This window comes from Carassius gibelio, chromosome A4 (assembly GCF_023724105.1).
Source record: "Carassius gibelio isolate Cgi1373 ecotype wild population from Czech Republic chromosome A4, carGib1.2-hapl.c, whole genome shotgun sequence".
In the NCBI taxonomy this organism is placed as follows: Eukaryota; Metazoa; Chordata; class Actinopteri; order Cypriniformes; family Cyprinidae; genus Carassius; species Carassius gibelio.
In genome coordinates this window covers 11,913,643-11,929,633 of record NC_068374.1, presented here as the reverse complement: position 1 = coordinate 11,929,633, position 15,991 = coordinate 11,913,643, and the positions used below count along the sequence as shown (strand labels likewise).

Sequence of the window (15,991 nt, the reverse complement as noted above, 5' to 3'; positions counted from 1 at the left end):
GAAACTGAAATATAAAGTCTGATATATGTTCCAAATTAGATCATATTTACTGTTAAAAGTTTATTGTTCATAATTGTTACACTCTAATTTGTTTTATCACTCATCTTACTTTTAAAGGACTCCACAGATTTAGATCTTCCTTCATGTGTCAAGGTTCCTGACGTCCAAGTAAGAAAAAAAATGGTCCATGTCCAAGGCATGCAATGAATACAATTTTCCTTACAATAAACTAAATTGTAGTTTAGTTTAAACTAAAAATAAACTTTGGCCACCTTTTCAATGCCTTTGTTAATTAGTTATAACAAAATTATGTTAACATTAACTATTTTACTTGTGAATGTGATATTAAAAGCAATAAAAAGAGTCTAAAAGGCCCAGTAACATCTTCTGGACCAAGTAGTTAGACTGATGAAGGAAACGGCTGACAAAAATAACGACTTTATAATAATTTCTTCACGTCTGTGCCATGATCTTTAGTTTAGGACTTCCCTCAGGCAAAATATTTGGTGTGTACAATATAAAAAATTTTATTAATACTGGGCTACATTTTAGACGGCTTGTCCAATTTGTGAGCGGTTTTACCCCAGTGACTTTGTTGAAATCCATGCAAGCATCTGTGATGAAAGGTATTTCTCAATTTTCTCATGCATTATCATCTTCTGAAGCATAATTTCAAGTATCAAACAGTTGTTTTATCCTGTTATGCTGAAATACAGACTATCTCAATCTTTTAGTATGACTAAAGCATGTATTCCAACAGATCTTATGATGAAACAGAGACCATCAACTTAGATAAAGAAACTGATGGAACAGAGAAATGGCCCCAAAAACGATTTAAGGCACATCAAGAGATTAAAAGGTACTTTCAAAATAAAGCTTTCTTCAGAAAGTTTTATTAATTTGACAGTAATGATATGAAATTTCCCTAACTCCTATTTTTTTTCCTTCCCAATATTAAGCATTGCTGATGTCATCAAAATCCTTACTGAAAGGATGGATGAAACCAGCATCTTCAGCATTTGTGTTACAAGGGATCAGATGCTTGGAAGAGGCTTAAAACAGTGGCAGCGACAGAAAAAATCTTCACCAAAAAATCCCCTTAGAGTTTCTTTTATTGGAGAGGCTGGCATTGACAATGGGGCTCTGAGGAAGGAATTTTTAACCGGTATGGCTTTTTTTGTTTGTTATCTACCAAGAGCAGAATTATGAAGTTTATTTTTTTTATGTTCTCTATTTCCATATTCTGAAAAGAAATGATGGCAGGAATAGAGAAGCAGTTCTTTGAGGGAGGGGATAACGGCAAAAACCCCAAGTATTCAATGACGGACATGGACAAACTTCAAGTAGGTTATAAAAATTGTAAATAGAAATTACATAGTGACACTTTTCTATATACCGAATCCATGTTAGCCAAGCATTTCACACTGACTGTTCACATGCATACAGATACTTGCATTACAAGAAGTGTGTTGTTTTAAAAAGATTAACATTAGATGGACTATATGTAATGAGTTTTACATACAAGTAGGGGTGTAACGATACCCTCATGCCACGATTCGATACATATCAATACTGAACTCATGATATGATGCTATTGCGATACCCGAAGTAATATAATCTAAACACAGTCCAGCGGGGGCAGGGGGACGGGGGAGCAATCTAATTACCCTAAAACTCTGTAAACTCTGTAAAAACAATTCTTACACAATAATTTTCATTTTGGTGAACTATACACAATACATAGTTGCAATTTTTTGTGTGATATATTGTGACAATATATTTTTACACCCCTACATTACAAAACATGTTTCAGATTATTGTACTTATCTCTCAAAAGTAACCTCCCTACTCACTCATTCTGATATTGCTACCCAATGTTGCAGTAATATATTTGTTGGATTGTAGGACTATTGGAGAATTGTTTGCTGTCAGCATCGCACAGGATGGACCACCCCCAAATTTTTTTATGCAGTGGTGTTACAACTATATATCCACTGGAGAAATCGATCAGGAAGCGATAACTGAAAATGACATTACAGACCCTGAACTCGTGGAACTAATAAAAGAGGTAATTAATTAAAATGTGAAAAAATTGCATTGCGAATCATAATTTAATGTTTAGGTGGCAAATGTTAAAATATCATCATTATTAATTCCATACTTTCGGTCCATAATGATACGTAGTTTCAAAATAACAAAAAGGACCCTTTTTCTTGTAAACTTAATTTAAAGTCTCTTATTTCAGGTGGAAGTTTAGGTGTGGTTTTGTGTGTTTTAAAGATTAATGCAGCTGACAATGCAACCCTGATGGTGTGCACAGACAGGATTTTGTCATGTGGATACACAGGGGCAGTGTCCATACAAAGAAGGGAAGACATTGTGCGGTAGGACATTTCCTTTAATTTTAATTCAAATTCTAGAATTGGCCTTTTATTTATTTATTTATTTATTTATTTTTAAATTTTGTTACAGCTCTGTAGTTCTGCACGCTACAGTGAGGTTACTTCCCATGCTGCAACAAATCTGCTCTGGAATGAAACTGTATGGGCTCCTCAGCTTGGTCCAGCAAGAAGCGGAGATCTGCAGACAGCTGTTTGTTCCAGGATCTTTTTGCAAGGCAAGCAATTAAAATACCGTCCATTATAAAATCTGCATTGAATAATTTTTACCAAAACTTTTTTATTATTATTTTTTTAACACTGGATGACTTTCTTCTCTTTTGCAAATCTTCAGGTGGATGCCGATTTTCTAGTAAAGTCACTTTCACCAATCTTCAGTGAAAAGGGTACAATGAGGCGTCAGAGAGAGTCCAGAGTGGTCAACTTTTTGCAGGACTTTTTACAGGACATGGAGGATGAAGGTGAATAATTTGTACAAATTAATGTTACCATACTAAATTAGAGAACACTAAAGGCACCAATATACTCACGACAACGTTTTTTCCCGTTATTCGTTTAGAGGTAAAACGAAGTTCGAAATACACAAGCAGCGATATACCTCCGAACACACCTACCTATTACATAATCGCCACGTCAATCAACACAATGTTAAGGAGTAGCAACATTTTACAGTCTTACAGTTATAACCGGCCCTTTGAGGGCAGCCATAATGCTGAAGTGGCCCTCACTGAAAAATTTGTTTGACACCCCCGAGCTATACAGTAGAAACTTAGTAGGATTAGTGGTTATATCAATAGTTGTAGTAAACACTTGTGTTAAAAGTAAATTAGTTTCTAATTTTACTTTGTAATAGAAATAATGTTTTCCTGTTTCATAGCAAACAAGGAGCTATAACTTGATTACCTTATATTGGCAAGTTATGATGCTTTTAATCATCCTTTAAATGAACTTTGTTCACAATGATTTTATATAACTTTTTCAGAAGAGGGCAACAGAGGAGACATGCCTGAAGAGAAGGGTGAAGATGAAGATGTTAAGGCAGAAACACGTATCAATGACATGAACGTTAATGTTGGCAGGTTCTGCCAGTGGCTGACAGGACAGGGTCATGTTCCACTAATTCATGCAGACCGTGAAAATTTCAAAATTGTCATGGAATTTGACCATGACTGTCATGTGCGCTATGGTACACATAGTATATGCTATCCTGTGGTTAATTCTTGTTCCCGCTCAGTGACATTCCCAGTTACACACCTGACGACTTATGCAGAGTTCAAAAGTGTTATCTCTCAGGCCATTGTCCATGGGTATGAATTTGGCCGCTGTTAGAAAGGAAGTGAGTTGGAGAATTCACCTTCTCATTGTTCAGGTTTATTCTAAAGACACTTGTCAGGTACAGAAGGTATAAAATGATAAAATTGATGTCTGCAAAGTTCCAGAACAATTTTAAAGGGTTAATTCACCCAAAAATTCTGTCATTCATTACTCACCCTCATGTTGTTCCAAACCTGTAAGACTTTATTCATCTTCGGAACACAAATGGAAGACCTTTTTGATGAGATCTGAGAGATTTCTGTCACTCTATAGACCAGGGGTGGCCAACCCTGGTCCTGGAGAGCTTCAGTCCTGCAGAGTTTAGCTCCAACCCTCATAAAAACTCACCTGCCTGTAGCTTTCTAGCAACCTTTCAGACCTTGATTATCTTGTTCAGGTGTGTTTGATTAGGGTTGGAGCTGAACTCTGAAACTATTTACCACTTCATTTGCAAAATATCTCCAACACGCAATAAGTCTATTTTTGTGTCAACTAGGGCTGGGCGATATATCGCATGACATTGTTATGCGCATCTCGTCAGTAAAGCCGGTTCCTTGATGAGTAGTAAATCGCCATCACCTGCTTTCAGATGGAGCGGCATTTCCTACACAGAACCGTAGTTCACTGACAAGCTGAGCCATATCACATTAATTATCGCAGGCCGTGATAATTAATGTGAAAGTCTTACGGGTTTGGAGCGACATGAGGGTGAATAATTAACGACAGAATTTTCATGTTTGAGTATGCATTCATAAAACCTTGTAGTTTTTAGTAGTACTTTATTAGCGTTAAGGAGTGTTGTATCAAGTATGCAGTATCAATGCTTTCTTACATTTCTGATACTTTCCATGCACATTTTTGAAATTCAGAAGCATTTCAAATACATGAATTACAAATCGTTACCTGTTAAATGTATTGAAATTGTGCAATTAAAAAAATGTTAAAAGAAAAAAAAAAGTGTTTGCAATATTTCAAATATACATTACAAAACTGTTGTTCAAACACAGACAAACTAAAAGAATGCTAAGGCAAAATTCCTTAGCATGTATGTGATCGTTAACTAGAGGACCTAAACGAGGCAACGTGTTTGCAATGATTGGAACATCAGACCTGAAGAGGTTAACTGTGTGTCCGCAGCCGTTTTATGTGTTGATAGCAGAGAATGTATAGCTCTTCATCAGTAATGTTTGGATCAGCTTGATCAACCAAAGATTGGAGTTCCGTCATCTCCTCTTCAGTCAGAGGGCACTCGTATTCAGGCACTATAACACCAGTTTCTGAGTCAGGGCCATCAAAGTCAACAGCGGTGTCCCAGTCAATGTCTGGCTCTTGAAGGTCCTATGAATGCATCAAGGCAAGCTGTTAGTAAATCTGGTCCCAAGTCTTATAAATTTTCTTTAGAAAAAAAAAAAAACCACTTACTGCAAAGTTCTCTGAATGCACATTGGTGTTTAGCATCCGAGCAATTTCCCAAATCTGTGTCGGACTCCGGTTTCCCTCAGTACGTAGTGGATGGTGGTTCCAGCCTTCAGTGAATATCTCCAAGTCTCTTTTGAGTCTTGGAAGAATTGCATAATGCACACAGAATATGTCATCTGTACATGAAATGTCCAAGAGGTCATCTTCTTCAAGGGAGTGCAGAAGATTGTAGTACTTCGATGATACTGAGATCCACACATCTCGCCATAATCGTTCTATCCTACAGAGGATTAAAACAAAATTATCTTGAGTACAGTGTAAGAAAACAACATTGTGCCAAAGTCAAGCAGGCAATACATTTCTAATTGGAAAACTATGTTGGTGCATCACATGGTGTAATTGTGTTGTGCCATGTCATACCTGGCTAGCACCCAATCTTGGAAGTGGTAAAACCATATATACTGTGTTTAAAGAACTTAGTGAGATTATGAAAATGTGGCATTAATAATAGTAGTTTAAAGTAAATATCTGGGTGACAAACAGGTAAAATGTTACAGTTTCTGGTTAACAAAAAAGACAATGCATAGGACATTGGCCAGATTTCTCAAGTTCTATTATGCAATTTCTTAGTCATGTGCCAAGATGCGTTAAATGGTTATGAGTATTTTATACTACTTAGTCTTAGAGCATCAAATACATAATTGATATTAGGTTTATTTATTCCACTACTAATACAAGATTGCAGTAAACAAATCTGTTGTATTAACACTTATTTTATGGAGAACAAGACAGGTGAAGACGCATTATTTCAAGGGATAGTTCACCCAAAAATTTTAATTCTGTCATTTACTCACCCTCAAGTTGTTTCAAACCTGTATGAATTTATTAATTCTGCTGAACAAGAAAGCAAAATTTAAAAAAAACTATGCAAGTCAATGGGGTACATCAACCGTTTGGTTGCCCACATTCTTCAAAATATCTTCTTTTGTGTTCAGCAGAAGAAAGAAATTCATACAGGTTTGAAACAACTTGAGGGTGAGTAAATGACAGAATTTAAATTTTTGGGTGAACTATTACTTTAAGGGAAGCAGTACTTAAAGTCAAGCCAAGTCACCTTTATTTATATAGTGCTTTTTACAGATTGTTTCAAAACAGCTTTACAGTGATAACAGGAAATTAATGCAACAAAGACTGAAGTCTTTCAACTCTTTTTTGTTTGTCATGTGTATAACATACCTGACCATAAAGGTACGCTGTTATAAAATATGAGGACGAGTATGAATATCAGGAAAAAACTATGCAAGTTAAGAAATGAATTGTACCTTTGGTTGTGCACACTTTTTCCCGAGATGAAGCTTCCCCGATCAGTGCCACGGACAGTGAACATAAACCGGGCAATGTCCACGTTCTCCACTCCCTGGTCAGCTCTTACCCTGAAATCACAGTAATTATGGTACCAATTAGGCCTAACTGAACTACTTATTTATATTTTTGATGATGGTTCTGTAACTTCTTAGTTTAATAAACACAACCCTCAAGAAGTAGTCAATATTGATAAATTGATAAATGTCATCCAATATAAACCCACAACCAAGGACGATGAGTGTGTACAGTGGGATGAGTGTGTAAACAGAATAATTATTTTGTAATGACATTTTGCTTTTAGGAAACTACGCTCAAGTAAAGTGTCAGATTAATCTAAATTTTTCCATGTAAGATGAAGCTCATATTAAACAATTTGAATTTTCCCAGCCTATTTACCTACAGTACATAGATAACACTGTAGCTTTTTAACTTTCTAAAATAAACTACCTTGAAGGTAAACCATGCAGGTGAGTTGCCTCAAGGAAGAAGTGAAATGCCGTTGATGCACAGTTATTTGTGGCTGCATTCAAGTACATTATCTACAAAAGAAACATTTTAAACAATTATAGGGCATCAAAGTTAAAACTGATAGGGTTCCTTCTCAGGAAGCATGAGTATGCTCAGCAAGCAAAGCACACTGACCAAGTTCTATTATGAAATTTGTTTGTTGTGTGCCCTTTACTTAAAGGTAAATTATGTAAACTTTGTATGCAGTTTTGTTTATTAACCGGTTGAGTGCCAATGCATCTTGCGGGAACATGATTGTAGCCGGAGCTACTTCTCTCTGTTTATGTCTATAGACTTTCAATGAATTTAAGGTCTGAGCATTACAAGCGTTATATTTAAAAAGTTATGTAAAAATCTTTATTCTTAAGAATGTTTACCAAAGGCACAAAGTCTATGCTGGTATAGCCCGTGTTCAACATGTGGTATTACTAAAATGTTAAAAACCAGCAGCAGCTAGTTACCTTCCTGGAGAAACCATCCACTCCTCCAAATATCACAATGTTGTATCTAGAAAGCAATTGGGCATAAAATATCATATTAAAACAATGTCAATGTGTATTATGAAATCCAAAATGAAGTAGCCATCCAGTACTTTAGATTAATTAACTTCAAATAAACTTGACTTTAATACAAACCTGATTAACTTGTGGTTTGTGTCCACATGTACCAGAGACAAGGGTCCTGGTACAGAGTAAACTCTGCGTACAACACAGCCAAGACTTGACAGCCTAGAGATGATGCCCACAGAATCAACCCTATGCATGGAGGCTGCAATTCTTCTCCAATGAACCCTATGGCCTATTGACTCCAGTCTCCCTCTGACCATCCTGTAGCCAGCGTTTGGTAAATGATTCTTGATTGAAGCAACCAAACCGTCAAGTTCATCATCACTGATGGAACTATACATGTTCCTGACAGAGAGCTCGTACTCTTCCATTCGTCTGAAGACTGTGCTTCTTGAAACACCCATCAGTTTAGCTATGCAAGACACAGGAAGTCGAGTATGGAGCATTTCTTTCAAGCATTGTTCTCCAATCAAAATTTTGGGTCGCCCTGTGGTACCAGCAGCAACTTCCACCGTGAAACATGTGTCTGGATGTTCCAGTTGTGCCTTCACAAGGTCAAAGAGATCTTGCAAAGCCTGGGTGATAGCAGGATGTACTTCTACATGATTGGATAGGGCATGCAGAAGATACAGCTCCTGACGACAAACAAATTCGAAGTAATCCAAATTCAGTGGTGTTGTGTTGAATCCCAGTTCTATTTTATGCAAAAGCCTTTGATAAATGTGATGTCTTAGCTGTTGCAAGACAGAAAAAAGTATAGTTAATAATGTCTCATGGTCTCACACACACAAACCACCGTTTAAAACTTGTCGAAAAAAAAATTTATCACGAAAATAATGTATGTATTTTTCCCAATTAGCATTCGCAGGTTTGTACGCTAATAATTTTACCAATCAACAAATTACTGCATTTCTAAAGCTAGCTACCCCTTTGGTAAAACCGCTAAATGTAAATTTCCAGTTATTTAAATATAACAGTTTTAGCTAAAGGGTAGCTAGCTTTAGCAAATTTCTGGAGGGCAGAAAACTTCTGCTATTAGTTTTACTAACGACAAAAATATAGCTAACTTGCAAAATTACAGTGCATACAGGAAACAAAATCAAAATCATCTAATAATATTACAATGCGATCTCTGAAAGATGATTTGTGAATTGATTTTCCGACATGATGGTCCATGAAAATCTTTCTTCTCTCAACCTCTCATCTTCTCTTGACTGCACCTGATCGGTGTTGAAAGTGACCAATCAAATGAGTGGAGAACGGAGACATCGAGACATCAGCCACTGGCCCCGCCTCCAAAGTCTCAAATTTCATCTTGATAGCCGAACGAGCGAGAGTGCGTCACAGCCCCGTGCTCGCGAGACAGTATTTGTGCGTGCGCGTGGAGCAGAAACGCGCGCGGATACTTTCTGAGCGCTCGCGGAGCAGAAACGCGCCTGCGCGAGGATGGCATTTTGCGCGCGGATGCTGTTCTTTGCCCTCGTATCCTGTGCACGCGCCTAGATTTTATGTGCGCGAGTTTTGAGACTGAATAAACGCCATAGATCCGGTGTGCTCCCCGGTGTGCTCCGTAACGAACGTCCTGGAGTGCTCTGTAGTGTGTGATCCGGTGTGCTCCGTAACGAACGTCCTGGTGTGCTCTGTAGTGTGTGATCCGGTGTGCTCCGTAACGAACGTCCTGGAGTGCTCTGTAGTGTGTGATCCGGTGTGCTCCGTAACGAACGTCCTGGAGTGCTCTGTAGTGTGTGATCCGGTGTGCTCCGTAACAAACGTCCTGGAGTGCTCTGTAGTGTGTGATCCGGTGTGCTCCGTAACGAACGTCCTGGAGTGCTCTGTAGTGTGTGATCCGGTGTGCTCCGTAACGAACGTCCTGGTGTGCTCTGTAGTGTGTGATCCGGTGTGCTCCGTAACGAACGTCCTGGTGTGCTCTGTAGTGTGTGATCCGGTGTGCTCCGTAACGAACGTCCTGGAGTGCTCTGTAGTGTGTGATCCGGTGTGCTCCGTAACGAACGTCCTGGTGTGCTCTGTAGTGTGTGAACCGGTTTGCTCCGTAACGAACGTCCTGGAGTGCTCTGTAGTGTGTGATCCGGTGTGCTCTGTAACGAACGTCCTGGTGTGCTCCGTAGTATGTATCCTGGTGTGCTCTGTAGTGTGTATCCTGGTGTGCTCCCTGCTGTGCTCCATAGCCTGTGCAGGTAGCTAATTTGAAAAACTGCGAGACTAAGATTGACATTTTATATAAATTGTACCACATTTTATTTTTATCATGAAAACCACTGACAGTGGTATAATTCAGCTTACTTTGAAAAACTGTAAAAGAGGCAAGATATTTTTTAACAACAATATTGAAACATATATCAAGTGAAATGTTACTTGAGACAGCTGGAATGGAGTCAAAATTCATGCGACTTTCTGTGATAAATATGAACCAGTGAAATTATGAGCAGGGTACCTACACATTTTCCATTTTCAAGTTCTATAATTTTTAAGAGTCAAATTTCCAAACCTCTTAGTAGATTTTCAGACCATATTTAACAATTATCAGCTTGATAATGTACATGTGATATCCTATGTGATGTTAAATATGTAGATTTCTTAAAAATGTTATAGTCATTTACAATAACTGATCATGCATTGTTGCTTCAATACTTGCTGACATGTAACATTAATTTTGATTGTCCTGGGTTTCTTTAGACAGGCAGGGTAGATTGTTACATGAAGCTTGTTCGAGTAATTTTAAGGTAAGTGAGGTGAGAGTAAATTTAATTAATCATTAATAAGGGTACTAAAGGCAAGGCAAGTTTATTTATATAGCACATTTCGTACACAATGGTAATTCAAAGTGCTTTACACTAAAACAATTATAAGTAATCTTACTAACAAAGCAAAGGTTTATGAATAAGGTTTTGACATGCTTTTTCAAATATGCTGCTTGATTATGGCAAAAGTAATAATAACAATTATTTTGGTCAGTATTGTAATCACAATTTTTTTTTAAACGATTGAGTAGGCCAATAATAATAATAATAATAATAATTTAGGAAATAATTATTATTATAGATTATGTTATTATTACTATAGGGTTAGAAAATAATAGCATGGATGCTTTAAATTGATAAAAAAAGTGATGAAAACGTAATATTATTATAATATTGTTATCATGATTATTAAATGCTGCTTTTTTTTAAGGCAATATTAATATAAGATCTTTATATAAGAATAAAAATATAATTTATTGTGCTAAAATATGTTTTTATTTTTCTTATAGCTGGGGCATGGCTTGTTTGCGTGGTCAGATTTTCCTGATTTTATTCTCTCTAGCTGATCACATGCCTGTAAAAGTTTAAATACATCTAAATCCATAGGCGGAGCGTGCCTTCCCCTGGCCATGTATGGGGACAATACCCCTGCACAAACAAATAAAATATATTACGTCTGTTGCTAACAAAGTGAATATGAATAGACAGTGTCAAATTGTAATTCCATTAAATACAAATGATTTATTTACCTTAAAAAAATTATTTACCTTACATGACACCCATATCTGGTTCTTGCCAGAAAAAGATGATGTTATGATGTTTAATACACAGTGGCGGAGCCAGGACGTTTTCATAGGGGCTTTTCAATATAAAAATATGTTTGATTACAATATACTGGACTGGTTTAGTGCCTATAACACAACTGAATACAATTAATTTCTACTTAACTGTAATTGAGATATTTTTCAAATTAGATCAAGTAATACTGGGTGAATATGACAATTTTTGTATTATTCCTCACCTCCAGGTATTTTTAGTAAAGGGGCGCACTATACTGTAGCTTTATTGTTTATTCAGCTCCTAGAAACTTCCAAATGCTTGCTCTCCAACATTTTATACCCCTGGATGAGGCATACATAGTGACACAAATTTGAAAAAGGCCCAAGTCAACAGTCATAAATGCCATAATATAAAATTAATTATTTTATGCATTTAAATGGTTTAATTTTAGCAAATTTTCTAGTACAAGTGAAGTGTGTTCACATTTATTTGTGCATTAAATTACAAATAAAAAATACATATCATCTTGTGCCTTATATGGTCATCTCGAATTGCAGAATATATTTTAGTACATGCATTTGAGAGACTTCTTGTGTGCTGCGTACATGCATTTTTAGTTTTAATTACCTTTTTGGTGAATTTATCACCTGCTGATGACAGAACGAGGTATGTAGCCTATGCTCAAAGTTTTTGTGCGGGTTATTTATGATGAAGTGATTTAGAGCGTGCTCCACATATCAGCGTACATCTGTTGAAGAGTGTGCGCCGTGAGTTTTACTGACAAATAGTCTAACAACATCTCATCAGACCCCAGTTCACAGTTGTTCTACTGAAGCTCATTTGGCTGCTGTAGCTTTTCCGTGCTCGTTTGACTCGCGCCTGACGATGAGGTGAAGCTGAAGTGTGCTTCTGAAAATTCTCCCTTTGAACTTACCTTTTTTAAAACCACTTTCTGTGTGTTTAACCAAAATTTACAAAGAATTGAATCAAAGCATAAAATCTTTCCACCATTTCAAGTGATTGTGTCTCTTCAGAAGACTTGGGCTAAAACCTTTTGATCCATATGGATTCATTTTCCAGCATTAAGATTACATTTTTAGACAAAGAAGGCTTTTGCTAGAGTGGCTCAAATCTATCAGTTGTCATTTAAAATATCTTAAGACATGTTTCTAAGGTGAACAAAAGTTTTATGCATTTGGAGAATGGGTATTGCGAAAAAAACAAATTCTCATTTTCAGGAAGAAGGACATATTTTTGTTTCACACTGGACAAAGCTACCAATTCAGTGTTTTCTTTCAAGACGGAGACTCTGTGACATCTGATTGCAGAGGAGTCGCACGTGTAAGTGTAAAGCGATTCAGTTTTTCGGAACCTCTGACACACTAAAAGGACACTTTCATTCTGTTTGATTATGTCCTTAATTATAGCAATGTCTGTGTCAATTTTAATGCAGTTGTCTCCTTGTTTAGGTGACAAAACACAATCAGAAATATGTGCCTTCTTAAGCTCTTTTGAGCTTAATGAGAGATGGGATTCATCATTTGATTGGTAAGTTTCCTTTGGAATCATTTCTGAAAGTCTTTTGACAACCTGCTGTAAAGGACGATCTGGTTTTCTAACCAATCGTTTCAGTCCTCCAAGGTAATTCTCATATGGAAATGCAGATATGTTATCAAGAGTGACGAATGCTTTATACTCCTCTCCAAGATGAATAACCTGGTGGACATTGAAAACAAATTTGTCTGTGCCATACAGTCTGCTGTAATGTCTAACAAATGACAAAAGAGCCTTGTTGGCAAATTCAGTCATTGAATCAGAGAGGCCAGGGCTGAGCAGCAGAAACATGCCATCAGAAAAGAGAAGCAAATTGTCATAGATTTCTCTTTCAACAAATCCTTTTAAAACAACGGGACCAGTGAATAGCATGAACTGGCGGAACTCTGAGGCCTTCCATCTATCCACCTCTGTCAAAGAACGAGGCTTCCTGCCAAATTCTTGGGGCATAAAAGAACGGAGAGCAACAAGTCTGTCCGTAATCCCTAGGATACGCTGTGATGGAAACCTTGTTCTAAGGTTTTTTCCGTTCATCCACATTTGTATTAATCTCCTTGTCACTCCGAGGCAGCAGGTGTGCATGTAATCTACTGGGAACTGGGTTACCATTTTTACTGGTCCGGTCAAGGGGCTTAAGTTGTTACTCAAATGGTGTTCTTCATTTTTCATCATTTCATAATCAAAGTCTGTACGTAGAGTAGCAGTGGGCGATATCTCTATATTCACGATATATCAAGATATTTTTTTAACTCGATATGGATTTTGACATATCGTATATATCGATATATTGTTTATATTTAATTTTGATTACGCCACTTGTTACGCTTGTTTGCATTTTCTGTGCTGTGCTCGCTCGCTCGCTCCCGCTCGCCCCCCGCTCCCTTGCTTTTGTTCTCCCTCCCCTCGCGTGTTATCTCATTTGATTTAACATGGCGGCGCCCACAACCAGCCCGCAGGCTACAGATCCAGAACTCGTCTCAAAAAAAGGGACAACTGGCTCCATTATATGGAGATACTTCGGGTTTAAGGCGTCGGACGAACAGCAAACAGAGGTATACTGCCGTGATTGCCGCAAGTTGGTTCCAACCAAAGCTTCTAGCACCACAAACCTGTTCCACCATTTGCAGACAAGACACAAACTCGCTTACGAGGAGTGCAACAGATTAAGGATCCCGGCCACTAAACCCACTGGCAACACTCCACACACTACACAGATAACACTACACAATGCTTTAACGTGGAGTGTAGAATATGAAAGAAAGAGCGCAAGGTGGTGTAGCATCACAAAGTCCGTGGCATTTCATATAGCGGTGGACATGGCACCCATTTCCATCGTTGAACAACGTGGCTTTATAAGCATGCTAAAAACACTTGATCCGAGATACAGTTTACCTAGTCGGCATTACTTTGCGAGACAAGAACTCCCGCGACTGTACACTACGGAGAGAGAGCGCCTTGCTTCCGAATTAGAGAAGGTTACTGACTATGCCCTGACTATAGACATGTGGAGCAGCAGGACATGCGAGCCTTACATGTGCGTCACCATACATTATATTTTGGACTGGAAGATTAAAAGTGCATGCCTTCAAACCACACATTTCCCACAAGATCACACGGGGGAAAATATCGCAGAGGCCCTCAGAGACGTAACAACAACCTGGATGTTAAATCCAAATGAACCCGTGGACATCACCACTGACAACGGAGCGAATATCGTCTGCGCAGTCCAAAACAACAACTGGCAGAGGATGCAATGTTTTGGTCACAGACTACATTTGGCGATTGGTGAGTGGAATATACCTGGTCTTACATGGTCGGGCGTGCGTGTGTCTGTGTGTGTGTGTGCGCGCACAGTACAAATGTACACTGAAAATGTTTTTGTAATCAATTTCTTTATGGTAAGTGGTTGCACAATTGATTTAAGCTACATTTTAACAAATGCATTACGTTAACGTTTAACAGTTCAACTTATAACATTTGTTTAAATTAAGTTAAATCATTTGTGTGCAATCACTTACCATAATGTTTTTATTAAATTCAATGAATAATTTTTTTCAGTGTTTTCGGTGTGAAATGTTTGGTTGGGTTGAAGGGACTGTGGCAAATAATCTGGTCTTTAAAAAAAAACAGTGTATTGCAGAATAATTAAAAAGGTAAATGTCAAAATAATAACTTTATTACAAATTAAAAAGAAACTATACTTATACAGTCACAAAATTAAGAGATAATTCATGTCTTGAGCTATTAAACTACATTTTAAAACAATATTTCATTTTTGCTTTTACTGTGTTACAGGTCATGGAATGCAAGACCCTCGTATCACACGGGCCATTTCTCTCTGCAAGAAAACTGTGAGCGCATTCTCCTACAGCTGGAAAAACCGGAGGGAGCTGGCCGAAGTGCAGGCACAGATGAATTTACCAGCTCATCAGCTCAGTACGGAGTCCACCACACGGTGGGGATCACGTCTACAAATGATAGAACGCGTCCTTGAGCAGGAAAAGGGCTCTTGCCAAAGTCCTGTCTGCTGACAAGAAAACAAGACCTCTGGTTCTTACCTGGCAAGACATAGAGGTGCTAGAGGCCATCCAAAGAGCACTGAAGCCCCTGCATGACTTCACTGACGCTTTGTCAGGCGAGGAGTATGTGACACTCTCCTATGTAAGACCTATGCTCCAGCTCTTTAACAGCAGCCTCCTTGCTCCTGAGGAAGGTGACAGTGAGCTAACAAAGTCCATCAAACACACCATCCTGACTTACTTAAATGAGAAGTATTCAGAGCCCTCTACCAGTGACTTGCTGGACATTGCTTCCTTTATAGACCCACGGTTTCGGGGGAAATATGTCAGCAGTGGGAAACTGGTTGCATTGAAAGAGAGGGTCATCTGCGAAGCACAGAGTTTGCTGGGTGATCAGGAGAGCTCTGCAGGTGTTGACAAAGCTGTGCCTCAGTCCGCACAAGTGAGTGCCATAGCAGATCCTGTGCCCCACATTGCTAAAAAGAAAAAAACACTAGCCAGCTTCTTTGTCCAAGATGCAACCCCTTACTCTTTACAGTCTGTATGTTTGGAGAGTGAGGCAGATCCACTACAATGGTGGCAGGAACATGAGGTTGCCTATCCAGCACTGAGCACCCTTGCAAAAAAAGTACCTCTGTACTTTTGTCAGAGTTTTGTCTCTTGTGACCAAGAACACTAGATTCATCAGTGTTTTCAGTTTGTGTTTGGTATTCATCCAAAATCTCCTTTTCTATCTGTTGTACACTGGCTAAAGTCTTTCTCCTTTTAGTCCAGTAAGACATTGTGATTGTGCATATATATGTGTTATT

At 38.1% G+C, this 15,991-nt stretch overlaps 1 protein-coding gene and 1 long non-coding RNA gene across 2 annotated transcripts in view; one reads left to right on the top strand and one right to left on the bottom strand.

Moving 5' to 3' along the window:
• Window positions 1-15,991, top strand: part of LOC127969489 (C-type lectin domain family 10 member A-like) — a 423,625-nt gene that overhangs the window by 120,532 nt on the left and 287,102 nt on the right. The window lies entirely within an intron of this gene.
• Window positions 5,179-7,729, bottom strand: LOC127970103 (uncharacterized). The gene is made up of 5 exons (XR_008156524.1): window positions 7,640-7,729; window positions 7,466-7,511; window positions 6,945-7,036; window positions 6,455-6,559; window positions 5,179-5,412 (listed from the first exon to the last, which is right to left on the bottom strand). It is a non-coding gene; the product is annotated as an uncharacterized LOC127970103 (long non-coding RNA).